Below are 7,903 nucleotides of genomic sequence, written 5' to 3'. Positions count from 1 at the left end.
GATACAGGCATTCTAGATGTTTCTTGATTGGAAAGGTATAGAGATACTAGACCCAAAGCTTGAGAGAAGCCCATCAGCATACAAATGAAGTACTGTGGAATATCTGAAAGGATCATCAGAGTTTTTTATGAGATCGCCCAAGGTTGATGATCTCAAACTCAGACTCATAAAGGCAGTAACCAGGTACACGTTGAGGGTTACTTGAGCTTGTAATTACTTTCTAAGAGCCTTAATTCCTTTCCTCCACAAAAAAAAGGGGGCTCCTAGAACCCCCTTTTTTCTCCCTTCTCTTCTGTTGGCTAGAGTGAAAGAATGCTGAAGCCTCCCAAGGAACTGGTGCAAAGAAAGAAGACAAGCCCAGGGGGTGGATTTCCCATACTTAAATGCTAAAGCTTTTGAGAAATCATAACAGCTAAAAAAGCAAGCAAGTCACAAGGAGGAGGTGAGGTCCCACGTGAAAAAACAGATCAAATGATGAAGCTTTTGAGGAACCATCACAACCAAGGAAAGAAAAAGTCACAAGAAGGAGGTAAGGTCCCACCCAAAATAGATCAAAGAACCACACCATAGCACATAGGGGCATAACAATTTTAATCCCACTAGCCTACTTTTTAAAGTAGAAGAGAGTACAACAGGTGATTCCCAAGGACCTCTCCCACCTACCAAAACAACAATCCATAATTATGATGAAACCATTTATAGGTTAGTAAGGAATCTCCCTTGCCCGAGAGTCGATCCTTGATATGTATATCCACTTACGTAACTCTACCCTCAAGCAACCCTTCAAGAAATAGCTACAGAGTAGCACACTTAGAAGAGTGCAAAGGATATAGGAGGCCAATCGATGACAAAGCTTTTAATAGTGTAGGGATGAAGAACCAGCCCAAGTGGTATCTCTGCTACCTTTGCAATCTGGACTACCAGGCCACATACATCTGGCCATGACAAAGAGAGATTTGCTAAATCCAAGAAAGATCTTGATGGTCTCTTTCAGATGATTCTTTAGCTCGTGTGCCTTTCTTAATCTTAGGGAACAAGATAGAAATACCTATTGCAACTTTAGAGGATGAGTTGAGGTTTTACTTGGGCCTTTCCAATTACACAACAGGCAAAGGGAAGGTAAATCTTGGTGACACGAATATCCGACCTATTAAAGTTTTCATGTGCAGTATTGTTAGGAAGATGGTGTATGGTGATGGTTTCAAGTGGCTATCGCAACACATAAAGTGATGCTGTTGGCACTATGTTCCTTTGTAAGTATATATGATCTGAGATTTGAGACTCTTTATGTCATGGGAAAGGGGTGGTGGGGCTATATACGATTTTCCACACAAATATGTACCTCCACATTGATTTCTCAAAAGCTATGGTAGAAAATCCATGTTTCTTTTCACCAATAAATTCATGATTGTTTAGGTCCTTCTATTGATTTTATATGAACTACTGAACTACACATTATATTTGCTTACTTTTGTTTTCCTCAAATTTGTAGGAGTAGAGCGATTGATCTTGAAGGAGAGTGAATCATGGGACGACGAGGAAAGAAGTCTATAGCAAGAGGTACTTGGCACTTACTTTTAGATGATGCACATATTTTGCATGTATTTTGCGAGTAATTGACATTTTGTGTTGCAGGTAGCAAAAGCTATGGACTTCGATTTGGCCCTTCAGGTAGAACCGTTGAGCGAGGAGGCCACCTCTCGCAATAGGGAGAATGTGACAGAGACCGAGCCTAGTATAACCATTGAGCTAGGGGCTCTCAGTGAGGGAGAGCCTGATCGACCCCCAGGGTGATGATCATCATCATGTGGAAAGGGATGGTGGAGATGATGCTACTGTGGAAGCAGAATGGGAGACAAGTGATCAAGGTAGGGAGGTTGGGGAGAATGAGAGAGCTCCTCCTCATCCGAGAGTGCCGAGAATGAGAGAGCTCCTCCTCATCCGAGAGTGCTGAGAAAGGAAATAGATATTGGATTGTTGCAAGATGTTTTGGGGGAATTCCATGTGTGGAGAGCGACATAGCCATCTCTTGTACCATTGTGCAGGCTTATACCCAATGAGACAATTCACAGCAAGTAGTGAGATGTCAAACCTTCGTGATGGTTTTGACGCCAATGGCTATGTGTCTACACAAGCACCATTCTTAGTCTCTATGTGCAGGCCTGGGAGTGATGAATTCCTTTATGTCACAGACCTTGATCGGCTGGAGTGGAGACCGACATTCCTTTATGTCACAGACCTTGATCGGCTGGAGTGGGGACTGACATTCCTTTATGTCACAGACCTTGATCGGCTGGAGTGGGGACCGACATGGAATCTAGTGAATGATCAATTTGAAAGTGAGTTGGATGGTGAGTGGGAGGATCTAAAGGACAAGAAATTTCTTGTGTGCGATGGGAATCATAGGCTTAAGGCATGGGTTGCTCGGCTTCGTGAAGGTAAAACACTTTGACCTTCCAATTCTTTAATTCTTATTTCTTAAACTCATTAAGACTTTGGGCTTCTGTATTACATGTAGCTTATGAGCACTATTATCATCGTCATGTGAGAGTAAGGTGTCAGTTCATTGAGGTGGACTTCATTGAGGTGGACAAACAAAAAGAGGGGGAACTACTACTTGCTTTGAAATCCACCAATGAGTAAGTTATATACATGCATTTTCATTGTTGAGTTAAGTGAAGTTTTTTTTAAATATAATGAAATGTGGATCGTAGACTTGCTAGAACACATGTTCTAACTTTGTCGCATCATGAAGTTTTCTTATTTCAAAAGTTAGGCCTAGCAGATAAGTCTTCTCTTCTTGAGCTCTTGGCTGAAGAGGATAGAAGATGGGTTGAAGTAGAGATGGCGGTTGAAAAGAGGAATAACAATCCATGGTATACCGCCCCGGCTATTATTTTATCACAGCTTGTGTGGAAGGTAAGACATACAATATTATGTCAAGAATGATGTTCTTTGTGATTTAAAAAATAATTATAAAATCTTATTGTTTGAGATGTTTTCTTGTTATTCCCTCATGAATGCAGGTTGACTTTACACATGCTGTTAAGAATGCTACTTCCTCTTTGGATAAAGAAGCACTCTCACCACATGAATATAATCAACAATACATGAAGGCAGTTAGGGGTGTGGAGACTAACTTTCAGGATTGTGCATATAAGATGCTCCATGTTGCTAACCCTGGAAATGGTGATGGTTTTTTTTAAATTGCTTTATAGCTATGATTGGAGTAAGAAAGGTCTTGTACCACTCACCAAGGAAAAATTGTATGTGCTATGCATCTCTCGATTGAGTCCAGAGAGGTAATGAATACATAATTTATTCTTTGTATTTACACATGTTTAGAGAATGTAATCAAAGTGTTGACTTCTTTCTACATGTGGGTAGGAAAAAAAAAATTCTCATGATGATGACAACAAGAGTTAAGGATCCTGCAGCATCTACAAAGTTTGGTGATACAAAGAAGATACAATTACATGATGTGAGGAGACTTATTGGGAGTACATGCTGGATCAGGGCAAGACCATAGTTCAACAATTGCAAGCACTTGGATTGGATCTCCCTGTTGGTTTTGAGGCTTTTTGGAAAGAGCAGAGGGACTTGCATGTTACACAGGCCTTCCTCTTTGGTTGGACATGAAGGCAACATTAGAGCTAGAGAAGCAACCACAAATGGAGGCAAATGTCTTGTGTATAGGTAATACTTAAGCCTTGAACTCTATTATATTTTTGCTTTATACATGTATATACATATTCATGAAACTTGTGCATAAAACTCTTGGACAAATGGATACATCACTTGTGTAGACAATTGGTGTTTGTAAGCACCCTTAAAGCTATTAGGCCATGGACAGATATGGATAGTGAGGAGTGTATGTACCCTTCCACATGGAGAGAGAGGGACATAAGTCGATGGGAGCTTAATGTATGTCCTTGGTGGTTGGATTATCCAAGTAATGTATGTCCTTGGTGGTTGGATTATCCACTTGGATAATCCAACCACCAAGGACATAAGTCGATGGGAGCTTAATGTATGTCCTTGGTGGTTGGATTATCCACTTGGATAGATACATACAAGTGAGCATGAGTTATGGACAGGTATTGTGTTCTTGTAACATATTATAACGCGTTACAATAAATGTCTTTTTGTAAATCTCATGTTTATTTGTTTAATCATATGGTTGAAGCTTATGAGGCTTATCAAGAAGCATTAGACAATCAAGAGAGAGATGAAAACTTAGAAGATGATGGTCCACAACCTCCAATGGAGGAGGGCTCGATGGCAAAGAAAAGACCTCCACAGATGGCAGAATCATCTCATTCTCGTGAAGTTCGAAGCAAGAAAGGGCTTGACTTTCATATGGGAGGAAAACAAGACAAAGAGACACCAAGAGCAACACATCAAAATGGTATTAAACTTTGCTATATGTTTAATTTTGATGCAAAAAAATTGGCACTCATGGAATAAATGTGGATATTATGGATGTACACTATTTCACAAATGTGGACGTGATTATGGAAGATGTCACGACGCTTATTGAGGCAACATACATGTGAGGACTTCAGTTAATACAACTTAGTCTTAACTTAGTTGTATATTCATCATATTAACTTTCATTACATATTGTTGCCTAGAGGATTGATGCCTTTTTGGGCAAGGTTAATGCTAAGGACCTCTCACATCATGGTGCTCCGTGTGTAGAGGTGGCTTGATTGGTTTGGGCTGACTTTTCCACGGGCTTGGCAGTTGAGCTATTGCTAGATCTAGGTTTCCCAGATTGGAATGTGTTCTCTAGAGACTTGTCTGACCCATCACAATTTCTACATCCTTCTCACAAATGACGAAGGATGGTATGTGACTTGCAGCCTTGCAGATCATTTCCCTACCGTATTCCTACATGCAAAAAAGGGAGGATTCACGCTACATCGCACATACATAGTTCTTGTGGGTTACTTATTGGAGTGTGGAGAAGAGGTAAACAATAGAGCCTAAACCTATTTAATATATATGCGTTGTCTCTATCAAATATTCTCACGTATTATTGCGACAAAATTTTGTATGGTGTGGTGCTGCGAACCTTATTGATGGGGGTCTCTTGTGGCAAGGCAAGCATGCACTCCCAAAGATGGATCAGGAGGCGAGTGAGCAAATATCAAAGACACTATTTAATGCCAAAAGTAGTATGTTGCATGAGTCAAGCCATCGACCCTCCTTTGAACGAACAAAGGTGGGGGATTCTTACATACGTGGGGGTGTAGAAAGAACGGAGCATTTCTGCAAGTAAGTCCAAAACCGATCTATTTGAATATAAATGAATGGTCTTTTATAGGATTGATGAAAGCAATGATCTTTATGGTTGACAGGTGGCTTGTCAGTACCTTCACGGTTCCTGGAGATTGTGTTATTGATGTCTTTGCTGGATGTGGAGAGTTGGGATGCCAATGCAAGGACTTGCATCGCCATTGTCTTTGCATTGAGGGAGACACATATCTTGCACACAATGTCCTCATGGATCTTCCATGTGATCCAGAAGATGAGTGAACTTTATCCTATTTTAACATACAACTATATTACATGGATGTTTTTTGTTTTACATAAGCTTATAAGCTTATGGTTTGGATATGGTGTGATATCCATAAGCTTCCTATGAGCATATGGTTCTCATTTTTATGTTATGCACATTGTGTATATATGGATAGCTCATGGTTTGGATTTGGTATGATATGCATAAGCTTCCTATAAGCTTGTGGTTTTCATTTTGGTGTTATGCGTATCATGTATATATGGATAGCTCAATTTGTGATTAGTTAAGTTGAGTGATCGTGTATACATGGATATATAAGGATTTTTTGATACATGGATATTTTGGACCTCATAAGCATCATCTGAGCTTGTGGACCTCATTTTGGTGTTATGTGCATCATGTATATATGGATAGCTCAATTTTTTATTAGTCATTTTGGGGGGCTTACTATTACATGAATATATAAGGATATTGTGGGTTGTATGTACATGGTTATAGTTGTGAGTTTTTGTAATTCATAAGCTTATGGTTTGGATTTGGTGGCTTCCTACGAGCTTGTGATTTTCATTTTGGAATTATGCACAAGCTTGCTTATGTTTGTATTTAGTGTGATATGCAAAATATTTCTATGTGCTTATGGTTTTCATTTTGGTGTTATGTGTGTATATATGAATAGCTCATTGTTTCGATTTGGTGAGATATACATAAGCATCCTATGAGCTTGTGGACCTCATTTTGGTGTTATGTGCATCATGTATATTTGGATATTACATGAATATATAAGGATATTGTGGATTGTATGTACATGGTTAGTAGCTTTAGTTATGTGCATCATGTATATTTGGATATTACATGAATATATAAGGATATTGTGGATTGTATGTACATGATTAGTAGCTTTAGTTTTGTGATTCATAAGCTTATGGTTTGGATTTGGTGTGATATGCATAAGCTTCCTACTACGAGCTTATGGTTCTCATTTTGGTAGTATGCACAAGCTTGCTTATGGTTTGGATTTTGGTGTGATGTGCTTATGGTTTTCATTTTGGTGTTATGTGTGTATATATGGATAGCTCATTGTTTTGATTTGGTGAGATATGCATAATCATCCTATGAGTTTGTGGACCTCATTTTGGTGTTATGTGCATCATGTATATTTGGATATCACATGAATATATAAGGAGATTTAGTTTTGTGATTCATAAGCTTATAAGATTATGGTTTGGATTTTGGTAGTATGCACAAGCTTACTTATGGTTTGGATTTGGTGTGATGTGCTTATGGTTTTCATTTTGGTGTTATGCGTGTATATATGGATATTAGCTCATTGTTTCGATTTGGTGAGTTATGCATAAGCATTCTATGAGCTTGTGGACCTCATTTTGGTGTTATGTGCATCATGTATATATGCATAGCTCAATTTTTATATCATTTTGGTGGGCTGCTACATTACATGAATATATAAGGATATTGTGGGTTGTATGTACATGACTATGGAGGTTGGTAGCTTTGAGGTTTTGTAATTGATAAGCTTATAAGCTTATGGTTATGGGAAAGCTCACAAAATCCTCAAACAGATGCCAAAAAAGCTCGCAAGAAAATTCACGCAAAAAAAATAAAACCCCATAACATCCCATCTGATCTGCCACACATATCAACAAATAATATAACACCTTGAATGCTCTTTCCGTCTAGTTCTTATGTGCTATAATTTGTGCCGGAGTTGCATTAATTGTAGGAACCCTTGGCTTTGTCTCTTCATTTGTCACCAAATTCCAAATCCCTTTGCCTTTCAAGAAGTTTGTCATGTCGTACTTCTAAATGTGAAATTTGTTCTTGTCAAGCTTTTCACCAAAAAAATTATCTGGACTATTAGTCAACCAAACATAATTCTTTAATAAGCATACTCAACCAATCAATGTAACCAATGTGGTATAATACCAACAACCATCACAATTAATCAATGTAACCAATGTAGTACAAGACCAACAACCACCGCAACTAATCAATGTAGTACAAGACCAACAACCACCACAACCAATCAATGTAACCAATGTAGTACAAGACTAACAACCACCACAACCAATCAATGTAACCAATGCGGTACGATACTAATCACACTAATACATATACATGCACAAATCTTGTCAATGTAGTGTCAACATCACTTGTACATTCATTTTCTCATTGCAAAAAATTTCATTTTCTCGATGCAAAAACATTTCAAAAATCATTCTCAAACCATGTATATGTTTACATCACACGCCCATATGCTTATTTTCTCCATACATACACATATAGTTGCATTAAGCATTAGGGGCCTAAAAATTACCTTGCAAATTTTCTATAAGCTCCAAGTAAATCTTCTCTTGCAATAGC

The 7,903-nt window shown here is 38.5% G+C and overlaps 1 long non-coding RNA gene across 1 annotated transcript; it reads left to right on the top strand.

Moving 5' to 3' along the window:
* The first annotated feature begins 4,005 nt into the window (after positions 1 to 4,005).
* Positions 4,006 to 4,586, top strand: LOC147616133 (uncharacterized). The gene is made up of 2 exons (XR_015262600.1): positions 4,006 to 4,097; positions 4,187 to 4,586. It is a non-coding gene; the product is annotated as an uncharacterized LOC147616133 (long non-coding RNA).
* Positions 4,587 to 7,903: the final 3,317 nt, after the last annotated feature.

Source organism: Cibotium barometz, chromosome 39 (assembly GCF_041138505.1).
Source record: "Cibotium barometz isolate CiBa-2024 chromosome 39, ASM4113850v1, whole genome shotgun sequence".
NCBI lineage: Eukaryota > Viridiplantae > Streptophyta > Polypodiopsida > Cyatheales > Cibotiaceae > Cibotium > Cibotium barometz.
Note: the sequence above shows the minus strand (reverse complement) of the source record. Positions and strands in the feature narration are given on the sequence as shown.